Source organism: Mesoplodon bidens, assembly GCF_964165515.1.
Source record: "Mesoplodon bidens genome assembly, chromosome: Y".
Lineage (NCBI taxonomy): Eukaryota > Metazoa > Chordata > Mammalia > Artiodactyla > Ziphiidae > Mesoplodon > Mesoplodon bidens.
The window spans coordinates 47,417,978-47,438,731 of record NC_138180.1 but is presented as its reverse complement, the minus strand read 5'-3'; the positions used below and the strand labels follow the sequence as shown (position 1 = coordinate 47,438,731).

The 20,754-nt window shown below is 50.1% G+C and overlaps 1 protein-coding gene across 4 annotated transcripts in view; it reads left to right on the top strand.

Moving 5' to 3' along the window:
• Positions 1-20,754, top strand: part of LOC308609733 (F-box-like/WD repeat-containing protein TBL1X) — a 225,002-nt gene that overhangs the window by 23,194 nt on the left and 181,054 nt on the right. Inside the window, exon 2 of one of the 4 annotated variants that reach the window (XM_081223440.1) lies at positions 4,267-4,532. The exons of the other annotated variants lie outside the window; for them this stretch is intronic. The gene's annotated coding sequence lies outside the window, so the exon portion shown is untranslated. The remainder of the gene's footprint in view (positions 1-4,266; positions 4,533-20,754) is intronic. 4 annotated transcript variants of the gene reach the window in all.

Genomic DNA, 20,754 nt, shown 5'->3' with positions numbered 1-20,754 from the left:
TTATTTTCATTTCATTTTTAAAAAATTGAGATAATTGACATATAACGTATTAGCTGAAGGTGTGTAACATAATGATTTGATACATGTAAACATTGTGATATGATCACCACAATAGGTTTAGTTAACATCTATCATCACACATAGTTACTCATTTCTTTTTCTTGTGATGAGAACTTTTTTTTAAAAATCTTTATTTATTTATTTATTTATGGCCGCGTTGGGTCTTCGTTGCTGCGCGAGGGCTTTCTCTAGTTGCGGCGAGCGGGGGCTACTCTTCTTAGTTGCGGTGTACGGGCTTCTCACTGCGGTGGCTTCTCTCGTTGCAGAGCACGGGCTCTAGGCACGCGGGCTTCAGTAGTTGTGGCACACGGCCTCAGTAGTTGTGGCACACGGGCTTAGTTGCTCCACCCGTGGGATGCATGTGGGATCTTCCCGGGCCAGGGCTCGAACCTGTGTCCCCTGCATTGGCAGGCGGATTCTTAACCACTGCGCCACCAGGGAAGTCCCGTGATGAGAACTTTTAAGATTTATTCTCTTAGCAACGTTTAGATATACTCTCCAGTATTGTTAACTATAGTCATGTATTACGTTGAATCCCCAGGACTTGCTTGCTTGCTTGCTTATTGATTGATTGATTGATTGATTGATTGATTGATTGATTGATTGATTGATTGATTCATTCATTCATTCATTTATTTGGCTGCGCTGGATCTTAGTCGCACATGCGGGATCTTTCGTTGCGGCGTGTGGGATCTGATTCCCCGACCAGGGATGGAACTTGGGCCCCCTGCATTGGGAGTGCGGAGTCCTAGCCACTGGACCACCAGGGGAGTCCCAGGACTTACCTTATTTTATGGCTGGAAGTCTGCAGCTCTGATGCTCTTCACCCACATCCCGTCTCCCGCCGCCTCTGGCCACCACCATCTGTCCTCTGTGCCCTTGAGGTGTCAGTTCTTCTTTACCAACTTGTTGCCTGCCGTGTCAACTCCTTGGCTGTGAGGACACCGAGTTGGTGTGTCTGACAAAGCAGATGACCTAGAAAGTCACATGTAGTAAAAGAGGAGATGAAAATAGAAGTATGTGAACTCAATTAAAATTATGTGAACTAAAAAATGAGAAAGGGGGCTTCCCTGGTGGCGCAGTGGTTGAGAGTCCGCCTGCCGATGCAGGGAACGCGGGTTCGTGCCCCGGTCCGGGAAGATCCCACATGCCGTGGAGCGGCTGGGCCCATGAGCCATGGCCGCTGAGCCTGCGCGTCCGGAGTCTGTGCTCCGCAACGGGAGAGGCCACAGCAGTGAGAGGCCCGCGTACCGCAAAAAAAAAAAAAGAGAGAGAAAGGCCCTGAGCTGCCACATTTCCACATGCAAGTCTAGCAATGTCATGTGTTATGCTACCAACCTTGGTAATTTTTCCAGCTGTCCTTTTGTCTGAAATACAGCTTACATGAACATGAGCCCATCCCTTGGAACTTAGTGGTAAGGAAATTAGAGCCAGGTTTGGGGAAAGGGACCCTCACCTTGTTAGATCCGACACCCCCTCCCCTCAAGAGGCACCTGGACTGTTACTGATGGCGAACAAGTTGAGCTGAAAGGCGCTTAGGAGGCGATGGAACTTCCCTTTCTGTGTGGCGTGCCTGGATCAAGACGTTCTGAGCACCGATTCTTGTCTCATGGCAGAACGTGATTCATGTTACTGTCGTTGACGGAGCAGAATGTTGTTGAGATTGGGGGCGGGGGTGTGCGTGCGCGGAGGGGATTGGAGCGACCGGATGCAGCCGTGTGGAATGCGGGGAGTATGTTAGAAGATGTGCTTTCGAGGACACACAGTGAACTTCTGGCAGTAGGCTGAGTTTGTGACCTGTGACTCAGACACTGTGATTGAGGGAGATTCCAGTGGTCATGTCCTTCCAGCCTTCTTCTTATCGGTGCCACGGGGCAGTGTCTCATTCAGCCTTCCAGAACACTCTCTAGGAACTCTTTATGCTCGATGGAGATGGTATTTCTCCTCTCGCTTCACTGTGGTTTAAAGAACTGGGAACTGGCATTATCAGCAGTCTCCATGCTCCTCTGAGGATTGTGTAATTTATCAGTGGAGGGTTGCCCGTGATCTTCCTGGCATCTGACTTCTCACAGGGTACCTGCCCTCACGGTCCACCTGTGGAACACGTGTAATGCGAAGTGAAGACTTTTAGAGGTAGGTGGGCTCTCCTGTTTGGAAGTTGGGGTTATTTGAGCCAATGCAAGTCAGTTCCTGACCTTATCCAAGAGTTACTGCATTAAATCAAAGAAGACCCGTATAACTGTAGGTTATAATTCTTTTTTTTTTTTTGGTCCGATACCAAGACTGATGTTTCCCTGGAAAGAGCCCTTGAATAGGAGCAGAAAGATGGAATTGTAGGCCTGATGCTGTCCTTAACCACCCGTGTGACACTGGCCCCAAGAGAATAAAGGAATCATCCTGTTTCTTCTGTCAGCTGGTCACTTGGGCCATATGCTCTCCAAAAGGTTCCAGCACACAATGTGACTGATCCATTTTCAAGACTGTCCTCAGCCCCTAGTTTGAGTTACTGGTATTATGGGGTATTATTGAGTTACTGGTATTATTGCTCTATCCCTCGCAGTGGTAAAAACCGTGTATGGTGAAACCCAGTGGCCAGAAAGCTGTCTTTGGACTGTTCTCTTGTCACCTGTTAGGGAATGCGCTGTAATAATTATGTTCCCTGGAACTTTTAATGACTAAACTGCCTTGAACAGGAGCCAGGAAAGGCCCACCTTCCAGCAGATTCCATTCTGTGGGGTTGTCTTAGAGTTGAGGTCTGAGAGCATTTCTTGATTATCTGGTCAGGTGAATGTGACTTAACTAAAGGCCAGTTTGGACCCTGTTGGAGAAAATCAAGTTCAGACACTTAGTCTAAATGGAAGTGAGGAATACGGTTACCTTTATCTCATTATCTAAGCTTTCTTTGGAGGATAGACAAGCTTGTACCACATGTGACAAGCGTCACATATGGACGGATTTTTTTTCTGCTTTTTTCCCTGAAAAGTCCTTGGGGAATCATGTCACAGATGATTTGGTGTAAAACCAAAACCGACCAGACAAACAAAAAACAAAGCAAAACAAACAAACAAAAAAGCCGTAGTTAAATTTTTTGTATTAAAATATTTAGCTTGAGAATCTTCATTGAAAATCAGTAATCTTTTGCAGATTTGTTTAAATAGGCTTTGGTGCCTTTTAAGAAGATTTCCTTCCTGGTTGCTCTGTTTGGTCCCTTCAGAATTTGGGTTAGAACCGTTCTCCCGGAAAGCAGCCATGTTACACTGGTTCACTGTTAGGCTGGCTCACATTACAGAAGAAGTTTCTACCTTTAGCCCTGTTTTTCTGCTCGTTTGCTTTCTTGGAAACATTATTACATCTGTCCTTAGGGGAGTTATAAAAGAGGAAAAAAGAGTTAACACACCGTGTTTTGTAACCAGCGTTGGCTTCTTGCCCTGAATACTGTGTTTTTGCCATCCATTTCTCACTTCAAAAGTGCAGACGGGGTCCACAGCTTCTCTAAGAGCTCCTCCCGAGCAAGGTGGAGTCGTGCACATGGAAGGGGGCTGCAGGGATGCCTGCCAGGGCGGATGCGCTCCACAGAGAGGGCAGGGGTGTATCTCCGCTCCCCATCGTCTGTCATTTCATTCTCTTTGGCTCCGGCTTTTTTCATTCGTAGTTGCCCTTGTTGTTGGTTGGCACCAAACGTCACCTGTACAGAAGGGCTGTGGGCGGAGGGCGTACACATGCCGTCGCTTAGCTTGCCCTGAGGTAGTGAGGGGATCGTAAAGGGATGAGGACAGGGGAAAAGCTGAGCATGGGAGGGGCGACCGTGCCATTCCATACAGGGATGTCTGTGGAATAGGAAGACACAGAAGAATGGTTTTAGGGTCTTTTTTTAGGTCGAGTGGAGATGGGTGATGGGTACACCTTTATGTGGCTTATGTCTGTGGTCGATTTTCCTTATTCACAGTAGTTAAACGTAAAGTTGCTGAGACCTCGTAGAAGCTTTGCTTCCAGGAGAAACAGAGGGTTCGGCTCCTGCAGGCCTCTGGTTCCATTATTTTCATCCACCCATCACTGCATAACCTTGTTTTACGTGTGTTTCTGCTTAAAGACGCCTTCTTGACTGTACAGTGTTGATTCATCCACGTTGAAGTCACGGCCAGCAGCGCTGTAGCTCGTGCCTGAACCAAGCTTCTCCAACACACGTGTTCCCTCCCTGCCTCACAGCACAGCCGTCTTGCCCTTCGGAACACCAGACAGCGCTGCAGCACCGTGCTTGGGGGATGTTCTAAGCAGAGATGTCACCAGCAAAAGCACAGAAATGCAAACAACGTGGCAGTAAATAGCCCCCGGAGAGCACACCGGTTTACGGCCTGGGAGCTGAAACAAGAAGGTAACGCGAGGCCTCATCCCACCTGAGCTGGGAACGTGTGCACCGAGCGGCTCGACCTTCTCACCCCGTGCTTGGTCCTTCAGTGGCCACACCGCCCCAGGTATGGATCTGGGGTTACAGAGGTAGATTTTAGCAGATAGGCAAATTCACGAATACTGTATCCTCAAATCATGACAATTGACTCTGTGTGTATACACAGTGTGTGTGTCCCCGGGTATTAGACACACACACGCACACACAGGTGTCTGTTTCAGGGACTTGAACATCCTGAAAGCAGTCCGCGTTATAACATTGGGTCGGCCCCAGAGTTCGGGTTTCGGAAACGTCCGCACGAACCTTTTGGCCAACCTCGAGGGTTGTGTCCTCTGGTCCCTCTGGAGATGCAGCGAGAGGTTCACGTGTTTTAATGAGGGACAAAGGCCTGTGAGAGATAACTGGGGGACAGGACTGAGTAAGGAAAGCCTCAGGACACACACACACACACACACACACACGCGCGCGCGCACACACACACACACACACACACACACACACACACACACACACACACACACACACACACACACACACACACACACACACACACACACACACACACACACACACACACACACACACACACACACACACACACACACACACACACACACACGTTCTGTTTCATGTTCTTTTCCATGATGGTTTATCACAGGATATTGAATAGAGTTCCCTGTGCTCTACAGGAAGACCTTGTTGTTTATCCACTCTCTGTATGTACTAGTTTGCATCTGCTAACCCCAACCCCCCAATCCATCCCTCCCCCACCCCCCCTTGGCAACCACAGGTATGTTCTCTATGCCTGTGAGTCTGTTTCTGTTTAGTACATATGTTCATTTGTGTTATATTTTAGACTTCCTATGGTATTTGTCTTTCTCTTTCTGACTTAACTGCCCTTAGTTTGAAAGTCTCTGAGTCCATCCCTATTGCTGCAAATGGCATTATTTTATTCTTCTTTATGGCTGAGTAGTATTCCATTGTGTGTGTGTGTGTGTGTGTGTGTGTGTGTGTGTGTGTCTGCCACATCTTCTTTATCCCTTCATCTGTGGATGGATATTTCGGTTGTTTCCCTGTCTTGGCTCTTGTGAAGAGTGCTGCTGTGAGCATTGGGGTGCGTGTATCTTTTCAAATTATAGTTTTCTCCAGATATATACCCAGGAGTGGGATTGCAGGGTCATACGGCAACTCTATTTTTAGTTTTCTGAGGAACCTCCATACTCTTTTCCGTAGTGGCTGCACCAACTTACATTCCCGCCAACAGTGTATGAGGGTTCCCTTTTCTCCACACCCTCTCCAGCATTTATTGTTTGTAGACTTTTTGATAATGGCCATTCTGACCGGTGTTAGGTGATACCTCACTGTAGTTTTGATTTGCATTTCTCTAATAATTAGTGATGTTGATCATCTTTTCATGTGCCTGTTGCCATCTGTATGCTGAGACTCATTCTTTAAAAGGCATTTGTCCTCACCTGCATTCCTAGGTGCAGTGTCCTTCAGCCAGATAGTCTTCAGGATCACACAAAGCTGTAGTTGGATGAGGTTGGGTTTCTTGACCTTGCATTGCATTGAGGGGACCGCGGGACATCTCAGTCACAGGGTGCTAAGAAGACCTTAAAAGAGTTGGGCAGGGTTTATGGAATCGGGTCCCTGTCTGAGATTAGTGGTCTCTGAATTGTTTATGTTCCAACAGGAGAAGGCTGCAGCCTAGCCGTGAGTGCCAGGCCAGCTCCCAGCTGCCAGTGGCTGCTTTTCTCTATTGCTTATACAAACATGATTGAGAGGCTAGATGGATGATTGATTGGGTGGGTGTGTGCTTCTCAATGATCACTCATTTTTAATACCATGCATTGTAACAACTGGATGTGATCCTGGTGTCACCTGTTAGCTTTTGATGCTGATGGAAGACCAACTTAATTCCTGCAGAGCCTTGCCGGGAAGGGAGCTGAGCATGACTCAGCATTATGGAACGTCAGGGCTTAGTGGAGGTTGAACTGTAATGTTGGCACTCGTTCGTGGTTTATGTTTTAGAGTTTCAGGTGTATTCTTTTTGATGCTTTTGTGAATGATATTTTCTTAATTTCATTTTCAGATTATTCACGTCAAGTATTTGCAGGAGATTACATTTTAAGGCAGTAGGAGACCTTTTTTCTTGCTAGTTACAGAAAGATTTTTTTCCCGGTTCACTGCCTGTGTCTGTGGCACTGAGTTTTTAATGACCAGGAAGACCTTCTGAGGATTCGTTGGCTTCCTTTGGGTTTGCCGCTTTTTAGTTCTCCAGAGCACCAGTAACAGAGACTGTGTTTAATTTTTTAAAAATTTATTTAGGTAACTTTCATTGAAAACGATTTATTTTGGTCGATTATAGACCACAAGAAGTCGCAGAAATAGCGCCGAGAGGTCCTGTGTGCTGTCAACCAGGTTCCTCCAACGGTGACCTCTTACATAAGCTTAGAGCAACAGCAAAGCCAGGACATCAGTACGGCGCAGTATGGTTACCTCATCCACGGTCATTACTGGGAGTTCACCAGTGTCTGCTTGTACTCATTTATGACTTAAAGATAAGCATGAGTAATATCTTCTCTTGCAAAACTCCAGTGGAGCATAAATTGAGCGGAAGGGGACGGAATGAGTTGAGGCTGTTAAACAAGCACCTGTGAAAGAGCCCCTTGACTTTCTTGGCAGCCGAAGTGGACGGGGCAGGTGGCAACAGCCCCCCTGGAAGGCCAAGGGGATGCCCTGGGTGGTTAAAATCCAGATGCAGGCGGTGCCTGAGCCCCACGTGGGGCATACCCCTTCTGTTTTCAATGCTCAGAAGAGAGAAACCGTTTCCCCTTCAAGCTCCAGGCAGATTGATGGAGAATATAATGGGGAGGAAAGCCCCCCAGCTTGTCCATCACAACCCGAAATCACTGGCCCTGGATTCAGTTACTTAATCAGTTCGCATACCCCTTATTTTGTAATCGGATGGGACAACCTCTTTCCTCCCCTTCGGTGACGGTAGTTACCGCGTTTGGTGTTATCCACCCCACTTAGACCTCACTTTGGAACTTCTTTCTTCTCTTCCGTTTGGATGGTTTGCCACACGTCTGGCTAGGAGAGTGGAGATGTAAAGTAAGCGTATAACGGACGTGAATCTCCCACTGCACGGAATGTGGCTGAATGATTCTTCTTTCCCACCTCTCTTGCTGTGAACGTGACGAGTTAGAAATGGTTAATGATAGTCACGGGACACCCCAGAGTTGTGTGACTCTCTGTGTTCCCCGCCTGGGGCTTCTGCGCGAGCTGCTGCTCGGGAACTCGGGACAGTAGTTTGCAGTCTGGGCCTCGAGAAGCTCCTGTGAGTGAGGCGTGGGGTGAAATTGCAGAAGCCACGGTGGCTTATGGAAACCGGAGCCAGGCTGCTGTACTGGCTCGCGCCCCTGAGATGTGATAAGACTGGGAAGTTAGTTGCGAGGGCCGTTGGTACCAGGGAGCCTGCCAGACACTTACAACAGAGGCTTGTGGGCTGAACAAAAAAGGGTTTGGATGGTCAGAAAGTAGATGCGTGGTTGCCTAGGACCTGGGGTTTGGGTGCTGACTGCTGAAGGAGCAGGTCCAGGGCTGCTTCTGGGGATATGATGCACGTGTTCCAAGGTTGATTGTACCGATCATGGTTGCACAGCTCTGTGAATGTACTGAAAGCAATTGAACCGTATACTTCCCGTGGGTGAATTGTGTGGTATGTGATCTGTATCTCAATAAAGCTCTTTTACAAAGGGTTCGGAACCGCTTTCATACTTCGAAGCTTGCTCTGAAAATACGTCACGTGGTCTCACGTGGTGGTGGAAGCTCCTCGTGCCCGGACACGGTTATAACTTTGCGTGCGGGAGAGCCGTTTCAGAGTGATCAGTTCCGGAAGACGCGTCCCTGTCTGTTGTCCCTGCTCCGCCACAATTAAGAACCAGGCGTCCGCGGTGAGCGGGCAGAGTATGGCTGATATCAGAGGAAGCGGGGCGCTGTCCTGTCTGTTGTGTATTTTCCCTCTTCTCACTCTCCTTAGCCTCCTCCCCTCCTCCAGACAACAAACAAACAAACAGCCAAGAGAAAGCGTGAGATGGGGACGTGGCATGGCTGAATGGCCGCGTTCTCTTAGAAGAATGCACATACACGAGAGGGAAAATAAAGCCAACGTACAGCACTCCACCCTTTCTCAAGGGCCAGCGTAGAGATGAAGATGGAGATAGCAAAGGGCAGACTTGTATGCGTCCTTCTGACCGTTGAGAGGTAAGGAACATTTTGAAAACAATAGTATGTCAACTCACTCTTTTCACCTTGGTTGAGACTGACGTAGGTGGTTTTCCTTCCCTGAGCAAAGGGCAATGTACACAGCGCAGTGCTGCAGATGGATGACCTCTCTGTGTGTTGCTCTCCCGGGAATCTTGCTTGGAGATGATTAGAAGCGCATGGCTCTAAGTAATGGGAACTAGTTCTCCATTCATAAACAGGGCTCAATAAAAAGCACATCCAGGTGGTCATTTAATATTTCCTAACACTCAGCGATTTTGCCATGAGCTTTGTAGAATTGGCCGGGTGCTTACGCTAGTCACGGAATGACTGAAATTGCATGTCAGGTTAAAAAACCATCAGCACTTAGTCTCCTAAAGAAACGTTGTCTCGGGGCTTCCCTGGTGGCGCAGTGGTTGAGAGTCCGCCTGCCGATGCAGGGGACACGGGTTCGTGCCCCGGTCCGGGGGGAATCCCACATGCCACGGAGCGACTGGGCCCGTGAGCCATGGCCACTGAGCCTGCGCGTCCGGAGCCTGTGCTCCGCAACGGGAGAGGCCACAACTGTGAGAGGCCCGGGTACTGCAAAAAAAAAAAAAAAAAGAAAGAAACGTTGTCTCAACAGCTATCTTGCTATTTTGTTGCTGCACGTGGTAACATGTCTTTGTTGCAAGCTGTACATGCTATACAGTGGTGAGGGAGAGCTGGAGATAGAGGCTAGGGACTGAGATTGCTGGATGAAGAGCAGTGTAGGAGGAAGTGGCCCAGGAGAGCGGGAGGAAGGGCCCCCCTGGCGGAACCAACGCTCCTTTGTGTGTTTGAGAGTTTAATCTGCGGGGAGGGGATTTCTTTGTGACTTCCTGCATGTTGAAACCTGAGTGGCCTGTCCTGCCTTTGACCTCTGCTGTTTGGACTGTGGCTTCATTCACGTGGACCTGGTTCATTCTCAGTGCCAGGGTCACATCCCTGGGTTGACACCTGAACCTGAACTTTGGGGCTTGAATAGGGATGTAATTGAGCCTCGAGGTGGGGGTGGGGTGGGGGAGAGGTCGGGAGATAAGGGTAAAAATCGTTCGTGTTGGACCTGTGGCTTTTTGGGTGCCCTCTGACCACCGGGCAGTGTCCTGGGTACTTTCTGTATAGTTCTTTTTGAGCCTGCACAACAAATCCAAATCCAGAAAGGCTCTTCCTGTTTTGCAAGTGGGGAAACTGAGGTCAGGGCAGTGACATACCAGGTCTGCCACTTGGAACTGGGACTTCAAAGCCCACCCTCTCTCCCAGGGCAGCACCATGCTTCTCAACAGTGGAAGGTTTTTTACCCTGAATTCATCACACTATTCAGTCTTAGGACTCCGCAGGGCCACTCGGGAGTCGTGGGGTGCGGGCCGGTGGCTAGACGCCAGGGTTGTGTACGTGGGAGCCCTGGAAAAATGACGGTGTCCGATTCCAAAAACATCTCTTGAGCCAAAGCTTGAGATAGGCTTCCTTGAAGGCAGGGGCCAAACTTGGCCTGCCACCTGTTTTTGTACAGCCTGCGAGCTAAGAATGGTTTTATATTTTTAAACGGCCAAAAAAAGAATAATGTTCTGTGACACATGAAAATGATATGAAATTCAAAGTTTTCTTGGAACCCAGCCACACCCACTCATTTAGATACTGTCTGTGGCTGCTTATTCCCTACACAGGCGGTTGCAACAGAGACCCTGTGGCCCCTGGAAGCCTGAAGTATTGACTCTCTGGCCCTTTCCAGAATCAGCGTGTGATCCCTGCCTGTTCTGAGGCCCATACACCTCCCTGGTGTGACCCGCACTTCCTCCTCTCTCCTGATCTAATCTTCATGTGCACACTATTCCCGTCTAACCTTGCTTGCTGGAGCCTGGTATTCCACAATTAGAGAGTCATTTGTTCGACATGAAACTTTGTCCCAATTAAAATCCTGGGAGTCCCAGGAGAGGGTAGTACATTAAACTCTACAAGTCATTTATACCACAGGATTGGAAGGGATTGGTGCTGGCTTTGTCAGAGCCGAGCAGGGCTGTGGCATAAAATGAGGGGGTACAGGGTGCTCCTGGGCTTGGTGGGAGAAGGGGGGAAGTTGGGTCATCCAGGAGAGACCTTTGCTCATGTCCTGCTTTTTCTGCGTCCCCACCTCAGTCACCCAGCGGCTGGCAGTGCTGGTGGACAAAGCCCGCAGCAGAGCGCGTCTTCTCCCCGGAAGACGCCCTGCCCACCACAGGCCTGGTGACAGCCAAATGCCTTGGCTGCCAGAGAGGAATTGTAAGGCAGGGCCCACAGCTAGGAAGTGGTACCACTGGCATTTGGCTCGCACAGTCTTCTTCCTGTCCTCTGGTGCTAACTACCTTCTAGTGCCTTCTGTGGAAGGCTTGGCTTAACATACTAAGGGGGGGTGACCCATTTCTTGCCTTTTTACCTGCTGTTTTTGATGGTTGCTTCTCTTGAAGCCTAGACAACAGTGAAAACACGTGGGGAAGATGAAATGTTCCTAATTCCTGTCTTGTCCGTAGTAGCTGGTACCCCATACATGGGAGAAACCCCACTTCCCCCAGAAACAGCATGGTGATTCAGATGCTCGGCATGGAAGCATACGCTCGCCACGCTATGGTGTGCTACTTGGATGTTTTTCATGGCCAGTTTTCATTTCAGTTACATCTGCAGGCTTTACAGGGCCATTCTAGACTGGCTGGGAACTTGATCATAGTTTTATAGCATTGTTTCTAGGAGAAAGACATTTCTGAGTGCGGAACCAGTGAAGCCTTGGGCAGTATCCCGTCTGTAATTTGGAGGCCGCTCTACTGTCAAGATTTCTTCTTTACCCGTGTCTCGTTTTGATGTGCACGGTGGGAAGCCAGAGCATTCCATTAGCTGTGGTGTCCAGGGCGGCTTCGTTCCTTCGCAGTTCTTCTGTTTTCTTTCTAGCTTTGTCCAACCCTTAGGACAGTCACGTGGTGGAGGCATCTACGTCTTTGGGTTGGGAGTGGCAGGGAGAGGGGTTTGGGAGAAGGGTTAAAATTAGCCAGAATTTAAAAGCAACCGTGACAGCCCAGATCATTTTTCCTCTTAACCTACTTTGAAAGCTGCCAGAACAGTGGTAGAGTGGAAATTCTCTGGTTTCTCTTGTCCTCCTCTGGTAAGATCTAAAAATAGCTTCAGGAGGAGCTGGGCACATGGCCCTTTGATCTCCTTGGCCTGGGGTGTCTCTGGTTAGGAGCGGAGCCTCCCGGGACTCGGCGTGTGTTCTTCAGCGAGTGTGGGAGACGCTGGGTGGGGCCGGTTACTGTAATCTTCCTGGCTCCGTCCCTGCTTTCCATTTCTTGCTTCTCTAAATATTCTCTCTGCGCACCTTCCCTCTACGTCCCACCAGCTGGAGCATGTGTACGGAAGACTGGAACAGGACAAATCTCACCTTTATAGAGGACGGTGGGACTGGACTTGTCAGCTGTTTTATTGAGGGCCTCCCGTTCCAGAATAAGTAGAACAAATATTTGACGCCCAAGGCCCTGTGGTTGAGCCTGGGGAGCACGTGGCAGGACTGGAGCTCACGTGTAGTAGACGTGTCGGCGGTGCCCTGGAGCGCGGAGGTGGGGATGGCATCAGCTGAGAGCTGGTGACATGGCCTGGAACCAGGGGCAGAGACGAGGAGGAACCCTCCGTGGAGGAGAGCTGTGGAGGTGTGTGTCCGTAGGAGCCCACGCGCCCAGAGGAGGCGGCAAGAGGAAGCAGAGAAGCAGGGTTGTCGGGGCTGCCGAGGTGGGACTTGGTGCACGGAGGCTGGGGGGACGTGCCGGGGACCCAGGTGTGGCTTTCAGGGTGGGAGCAGTGAGTCTGCAGCTGAAGACGGAATATGTGCGACGCCGGGTGACACGCTGGAGGCAGTGGGTGCACATGTCTCGGGGGGGAGAGGTACAACCTCAGAGGTCAGGGGAGGAGAACAGCCTTTGGGAGGGAAGCCAGTGTGGGGGAAGGGTTTTTTTGTTTTTGGTTTTTTGGTGTTTTTTTTTTTGCGGTACGCGGGCCTCTCACTGTTGTGGCCTCTCCCGTTGCGGAGCACAGGCTCCGGACGCGCAGGCTCAGCAGCCATGGCTCACGGGCCCAGCCGCTCCGTGGCATGTGGGATCTTCCCAGACTGGGGCACGAACCCGTGTCCCCTGCATCGGCAGGTGGACTCTCAACCACTGCGCTACCAGGGAAGCCCAGGGAAGGGGTTTTTAGTGGGGGAAGACGTGCTGTTTGAGTGGAAGCTCACAGGAAGTGAGAGGTTCCAGAGGTGCGATAAAGGACGGGGCTGTAGCTCTTTGCCTTGGAAAAGGAGTAGTGGGGACCTGGCTTTCGGGACAGATGAGAAGGTGGTAAGTGCATAGACTTTGGGAGCCGAAAGGAAGATGATTCCTCTCAGGAGTTTTACCAAGATGAAGGTCTCGGTTTCCTAAGAGAACAGGGGGTCCTGACTCAAGGGAAGCCAGAGCTGGTAGGGTCAGCTGATGCGGGAGACAGATTCGGCTTTCAGACTGTCCTCAGGAACAGAGGGTGTGAGCCTGGGCTGGGGAGCGCGGCAGCTCCTCCCTGCCTCACCCCCTCTGCTACCACCAACCCTACTTGGAATCGTAAGCGCCCTGTTTAATCTACCCTAGGTAAGGCTTTCTGTCTTAAGAGGTTATGTGAACTCATTGGTTTGGTTTTTAAAACTCGATGGATTGGGCTTCCCTGGTGGTGCAGTGGTTGGGAGTCTGCCTGCCAATGCAGGGGACGCGGGTTTGAGCCCTGGTCCCGGAAGATCCCACATGCCGCAGAGCAGCTAAGGGAAGACCCAACGCAGCCAAAAATAAATAAATTTTTTAAAAAATCGATGGATTGAAGCATAAACCAGGGCAGACTGAAAACGGTTGCTTGAAGATGGTCTTACCGAGCACTGTCCAGTGGAGCTTTCTGCCGTGATGAGGTGTTTTGTATCCACACTGTCTAGTATGAGAGCCACTGGCCATGTGTGGCTGTGTATCGTCTGGGCTTCTAATGAGAGGGCAAGACGAGGAGGGCTTACTTATCTATTTTTTTATTTCATAAATTTATTTATTTTTGGCTGCGTTGGGTCTTCGTGGCTGTGCACCGGCTTTCTCTAGTTGCGGTGAGCGGGGGCTACTCTTTGTTGCAGTGCGCGGGCTTCTCACTGCGGTGGCTTCTCTTGCTGTGAGCACGGGCTCTAGGCGCGTGGGCTTCAGTAGTTGTGGCACGTGGGCTCAGTAGTTGTGGCTCACGGGCTCTAGAGCGCAGGCTCAGTAGTTGTGGCGCATGGGCTTAGTTGCTCCGCGGCATGTGGGATCTTTCCGGACCAGGGCTCGAACCTGTGTCCCCTGCACTGGCAGGCGGATTCTTAACCACTGCGCCACTAGGGAAGCCCACGAGGGCTTATGTAAATGTCTGAGTGGGATGGTCTGTCAGCAGAGCCTCCAGGGGCCGTGGCTTGGGTAAGGCTGAACGTGGCTGGCGGGCAAGTGGCCGGGGCAGGGTGAGAACAGAGGACTAGTGGGGGGAAAAGTCTAGGTGCTCACGGCCCCCATGGACCAAAGCTGGGCTAACTGTAGTTTACTTGCTTCTGTTGATATTTCTTCTTACTTATTAATTATGCTGTAAACTACAGGAAGTCTGGGACTGTGCGGTTTTTCTGCTAAGCCTGGGAAGGTGATCGGCCCCAGCAGCCTTTTGCTAATTCTTCGCTAATGGATCACCGAAGGCCGTCTCTCATGACAAGCAGCGGGGGGATGGCTTGATCTCCTTGGGTGAGGGAGGGCAGGAGAACTTCTCCACGCCAGAAACACTTCCTCCATTTAACTCACTTGCTCGCCTCGCATCTTTAAATATCAACTCTTGTCAAGCCCTCCTCCTCTCTGTTGACATTTAGCCTTCAGAAAGGAAAAGGCCATCTCAAAGTTTCCATCTGTGAGCAGGGGCTTCTGAACATGTTGAAAACGTGGGCTTAATTTTGTGAGCTCAGGAAGAATTCATGTGGTTTGGGATCTGTTAAAACCCGTAGGCTTTGTAAGGAAACAAAACCTCTCGCACCTCTGTCTTCTGCAGACTCCCTCATGCCTGTAGTCTAGCGCTGCACACACAAGCAGAGCATTATATGAAACATCAGCAAAACCCTTTGCTTGATCCGCTAGCTTCTCGCTCTATTTCTGTCTCTCTCCCCCTCATCACACGTCTTGAGAGCACAGTTCCACGCTCCCCTGCCTTTCCCCTCTCAGCCCACGCTCTCCTGGACCACGTGCAGTCTGGCGTCCGCCCCCCAGGCCCTGCCAGCGCCCTCCCCGGGGCCCCTGGCCCCATCCTTCCCTCTCCGTTCCCCCTCCCTGCGTCCCCCAGCTGCCCGAGGGGCTCCCCAGAACCCCAGTGTTCAAGCAGCAGTGTCAGGGAGGCACCGTGGTGAGTCCCCACTGGACGATACTGACTTCAGACTCCTGCGCCCAAGGCTCTGAACAGCTTCCTTGTTTGTCCCCTTCTCAGAGACCAGGATCCTAAACTTTCTTTTTTGTGTATGGACCCCCTTCAGCTGTCCATCGAAGCCTCGGAGGCATCTCAGAGTAGGATTTTCAAATGCATTAAAAGATAGATAGGTTAGCAAAGGACGCAATTACCAGTACTGTCATAAACAAAATTCCTGTGTGCTGTTACCTTCCTGCCCTCTTCCTTATTTTATGGTGGTGAAACATACCTGATGTGAAATGTATCATCTTACCCATTTTCTGGTGCACAGTTCAGTGGCATTAGTATATTCCCATTATTGTGCAGCCATCACCACCATCCGTCTCCGGAGCTTATCCGTCTTCTCAGACTGAAAGTCTGTCCCCATTAAAGACTAACTCCATATGCCCGCACCCTCAGCCCCTGGCCCCCACTACTCTATTTTCGGTCTCTGTGAATCTGACTGTTCCAGGTGCTTCCTACAGTGGAATCATACAGCATTTGTCTTGTTAGGTCTGCTTATTTCACTTGGCATGATGTTCTCAAGTTTCAGCTCTGTTGTAGCCTGTGTCAGAATTTTCGTCATTTTTAAGGCTGAATCGTGTTCCGCTGTATGCGTAGATCACATTTCGTTTATCCACTCATCTGTTGATGGACATTTGGGTCCCTTATACATGTTGGCTATTGGGAATAATGCTGCTATGAATCTGAGTGTACAAACATCTCTTTGAGACCTGCTTTCGATTCTCTTTTTTTGTTTTTTTTGGCTGCGTGGCGTCTTCGTTGCTGCGCGCAGGCTTTCTCTAGTTGCAGCGAGCAGGGGCTGCTCTTTGTTTCAGTGCATGGGCTTCTCATTGCGGTGGCTTCTCATGTTGCGGAGCACGGGTTCTAGGCATTCAGGCTTCAGTAGTTGTGGTGCACGGGCTCAGTAGTTGTGGCTCGCGGGCTCTAGAGCGCAGGCTCAGTAGTTGTGGCGCACGGGCTTAGTTGCTCCGCGGCATGTGGGATCTTCCCGGACCAGGCCTCGAACCCGTGTCCCCTGCATTGCCAGGCAGATCTTAACCACTGCGTCACCAGGGAAGTCCTCAATTCTTTGATAGGTGCTTTTTGAACATTTTAAATAGCGCTATCTAGTAATGGCTTTAACCGCTACCATCATTTACAAGCAGTGGTGAGTGTCAGCAGTATTTTAAAGTATCTGAGGCATCTGTAACCTGATATGAAAATGTGTGCAGTTCCTATTGGTGAGAATCTTGGGGGTCTGCTGTTTCCACAGAGGCTTGTTGCCTGCGTTTCTGGTGGAGTTAGGTGACAGGTTAGTGAAAATGAAGTTGTTGCTTCCCCTCCCCACGCAAAGCCCATCCAGATTCACTGACCCCGTTGAACTTTGCCCTGCACGTAAATTCCAGCCAAGCCGGGAGACTGACTTTCCCGGAACCCACGTGAAGCTTTCCGCCTCTGACGCTGCGGAGACCGCACCCCTCTGCCCTGTCACCCCCAGCTAATATCCCACCTACTGCAAATGCTCGCTTAGCTGTGGCGTCTTCCTCTCGCCCACTCGTTTATTCATTCCTTCAACGGGTACTCGGTCAGCTGTGTGGGATGAGTGCTTCCCTGGGTGCTGGGGATTCACAGCGGTGAGGGAAACAGTTGAGGCTCTTGTTGCCGGGGTGTGTACAGCCCCACCGGAGAGGGGGAGGAGAAGCCAGTACGTGCTCACAGAGATCACAGGATCTCAGCAGTGATGAGCATCACGAGGAAATCCAGGCAGCTGTGAAAGTCTGTGTCTTCATCAGTCACAGGGGCGGGGGCGTTTAAGGTGGGACCTGAGGAGTGAGTGGAGTGGGAAGGGATGCCTGGCCAAGGAACAGCTTATGCAAAGGTCCTGAGGTTGGCCAGGACTGGACGAGCAGCGGGAGAGAGAGCCTGGCCAGGGCCCCTTGGCCGTGCCTCTGTGAGCTGAGTTAGGCAGTTAGCTCTCACCCTGGAGTACGGGGCGGCGGCGGCGGAGGGCAATACCAGGTGGAGAACGATTTGGAGGAAGTCAGCAGCGAAGTGGGTTGACCGATGGCACCTACTAGAATGTTCTAGAGGAGTGGTTACTTGGCCCAGGGGTGGTCCAGGACACGGGGAGGAGGGTGTCAGTTCGAGACCAGACTCTGGCATTTATTAGGTTTGTTGATTTCTGTCAGTTTTCCTCTCCCCTCACTCCCCTTCCAGTGAAACCCGTAACACTCTATTCCGCTTATGCTCTTATATTCCTGTCTAAAGTGTATTCCTTTTAAATTCCTATTAGACTTGAGGGCAGAGCCTTAGCTTTACTTGGTTTGAGTGTTTAAGATATTATCCATAATTATTGAATTGAACGTATGCTTTTTTTTTTTTTTTTTGGACCCTGCATTCCTAGGTGTTTGGACAAATTTCCCAGTGAGAAAAGTGAAAACTATAACTTGTAACAGCAGATACCGTGGGGAACGCAGTGAGCCTGAGCTCCTGTTCCTAGGCCTTCCCGAGAGTATCCAAGTGTGGTGTAATTGCTTAATAAGGAGACAGTTTTCACTGAGATTTACGTTATAGATTTTGCTTTTCAAAAAGAAATTATCTGGATTTTAGTGGAAAAACTATATAGTCTCCTGAGTGCTGTTTTGCCTTCGGTTGTGTTCTGAGAGCTGCTTATGGGCAGGAGGAAATAACCCATTTCGTCTGTAATACAAACGTGTATTGGTCTTTAAAGTGTATGTGACCCATAAAACAATACCAACCAGGCCGCAGTTACTGTCATTATGTAAATTGAATATTTTGGCGTGCACGCGCTCTCTGTGTTTTTCCTTGTTCGCATGGGGTAAATAATTTTTCCCAGAGAGATTTTGGGTTAAAACAAGGCCCAATCCTGTTTGAAGTGCAGGCTGTTTTGGCTTTATTTTTCCTCCTTCTGCCTGAGAGGGTTGAATGCTGGAGGATTTAGTGATGTGAGTGAGCGCGGGGACATTCCTGCCTTATTTTTCCTTCTAGTCCTGTTTCCTGTGGAAGAAATAAGAGTAACGCGTGCAGCATGGTTCAGAATGAAGGGTGTGTCTGTGTGTGTGTGTGTGTGTGAGAGAGAGAGAGAGAGAGAGAGGGAGGGGGAGGGGGGAGGGAGAGGGAGAGAGAGAACACAGTCTCTTTGTAAAGTCCAGCCAGCGCTCACCAGAAGTCTGGCTCTGGGAGCTTTACTGAGCTTCTCGTCGCTCATTTTGGGGTGAGAGGTGCAGATGGGTTCAAACTAAGCACACAAATATAGCAGAAGAGACCGTGTGCTTTTATACATGATGCCCCTGTCTTCCCCATTCTATGGATGGCTGTCCGGCCTGGTCCCTTCCTGGCGTGGCTGTGGAGCCTGAGGAGGGAGAGCCTGCCCCCTGGGCCTGCCCGGCTTCGTCACAGGCAGTGCTGGGGCCTGGACTTGGCCCCGGGATCTCTGTCTTCATGGGTGGTTGATGTTTGCCTGTGTAGGGCCGAGTCGTACCTGGTTTGGCCTTGGAAGTCCGCACGTTTCAGACAGCTCCGTTCCCCGCTGCCTGGAGTGGGACCTCAGCCCTGACCCATCTGATAACTGAGCGTGGCCTTGCCCCAGTCACATTCCATTTATGGCCACTGGAATTGGAATCTCATGTAGTCTTCATGTCTCATGAAAGATTATTCCTCTTTTGATTTTTTTCCTCCCACCAGCCACTTAAAAAATGTAAAAACTATCCTTAGCTCGTGGGCTGCCTAAAACAGGCAGTGGGCTGCGTTGGGCCCACGGGCTGTAGCTTGCGGTCCTCTGGCCCACGCACGCGTTGACTGTGTAGATCTGTGTGCTTCTCAGTGCACGTGTTTAGAGCTGTTTCTTTCTCAGAGCAGTCTCTCCTCATTTTCTTGACATGCGTTGGACTAAGTGTCCTTGTCCGCGGATGACGGATGTGTTCATACGTGTGTTGTGGGAAGAAGCGGTTTCCTTTCAGCGTGATTCTGTGTTTGCTCTGTTCATCCATAGGGCAGGTGGTGAGTTTCCTCAGTAAATACTTATGGTAGCTGAATCTGTGCAGGCCGGGGGCCTGCTGTTGGTGATGTCAAGGGAAACGAGGGAGTCGGTTCTTGCCCTCCTAGAGGTGACAGGCAGGTTGGGGAGACAGGCATGGAAAGGCACTTACAGGCCACACCAGGGCACCAGAGGGCAGCACCCAGTGACCTTGGAGCTGCCCTGCTCTAGAGGTTTAGATGGGCTCTCCCCCTGGGCAGAGCCAGGAGAAAGCTGAGACCTGGAGGTTGGGTGAGAGTTCACGTGGGCCAGGAGGGGGCGAGTCTTGCTTGTCAGTGACCCCTGCACGCTCGCCACTGGCCCTCTTCTTCCGTCTCCCCTGCGGCTTTCCGTGTTGGTAAGCTGGGTGGGAGGTCTGCAGGAGGTCGTTGCTGGTTGGTTGGTTGGTTGGTTGGTTGGTTGGTTGGTTGGTTTTAATTGAGGTATAGTTGAATATAGTGTCAGGTGTACAACACAGTGATCCACAATTTTTAAGGTTATACTCCACTTATAAAATATAGGCTCTGTTCCCTGTGTTGGACAGTGTCCCTGTAGCTTATTTATTTTATACCTAGTAGTTTGTTCCTCTTTCTCCCATACCCCTACATTGCCCCTCCCCCCTTCCCGCTTGCCACTGGGAACCACGAGTTGGTTCTCTGTATCTATGAGTCTGTTTCTTTTTTCTTATATATATTCATTCGGTTTTTTAGATTCCACATATAAGTGATAGTGTACAGTGTTTGTCTTCCTCTGTCTGACTGACTTCGCTTGGTATAATAGCTTCCAGGTCCACCCATGTGGCTGCACATGGCAAGATTTCATTCTTTTTATGGCTAATATTCCACTGTATACATACCACATCTTTTTCCATTCATCTGTTGATGACACTTAGGTTGCTTCCAGATTTTGGCTACTGTATACAATGCTGCTGTGAACATTGGGGCGCATGTATCTTTTCAAATTAGGGTTTCTGGTTTTTTTGGACATCTACCCAGGCGTGGAACTGCTGGGTCATATGTGACTTCTAAAGGTTGGGCTTTGGAAGCATGACTGTGGCTGAGAAACACCACCCAGCACCTCTGAAGATGTCCTCCGTGCTTCCTCAGATACTGGGGCTGCGTCGGGTCTTGGTTGCAGCACGTGGGCTCTCTAGTTGTGGCGCGTGGCCTCTAGAGTGCTCAGGCTTGATTGCCCCTCGGCACGTGGGATCTTAGTTCCCAGACCAGGGCTCGAACCCATGTACTCTGCATTGGAAGACGGATTCTTAACCACTGGACCACCAGGGAAGTCCCTACCGTGGCTTATTCTTAATGAAAGAGAGGAGAAAGGACCAGAGGCACATTAGTTGTACGGGGCCCTTTGAGGAAAAGGACTATTCAGATCTCATCACTGCTTTATTAATTGTAGTGTGACTTAAAAAATGCAAAGGTTTACCATAATCCCTTTAGCCTGGATTTAGTCACTGACCCTACGTGTGCATTAAAATATTTTTTTTGGATATTTTGGT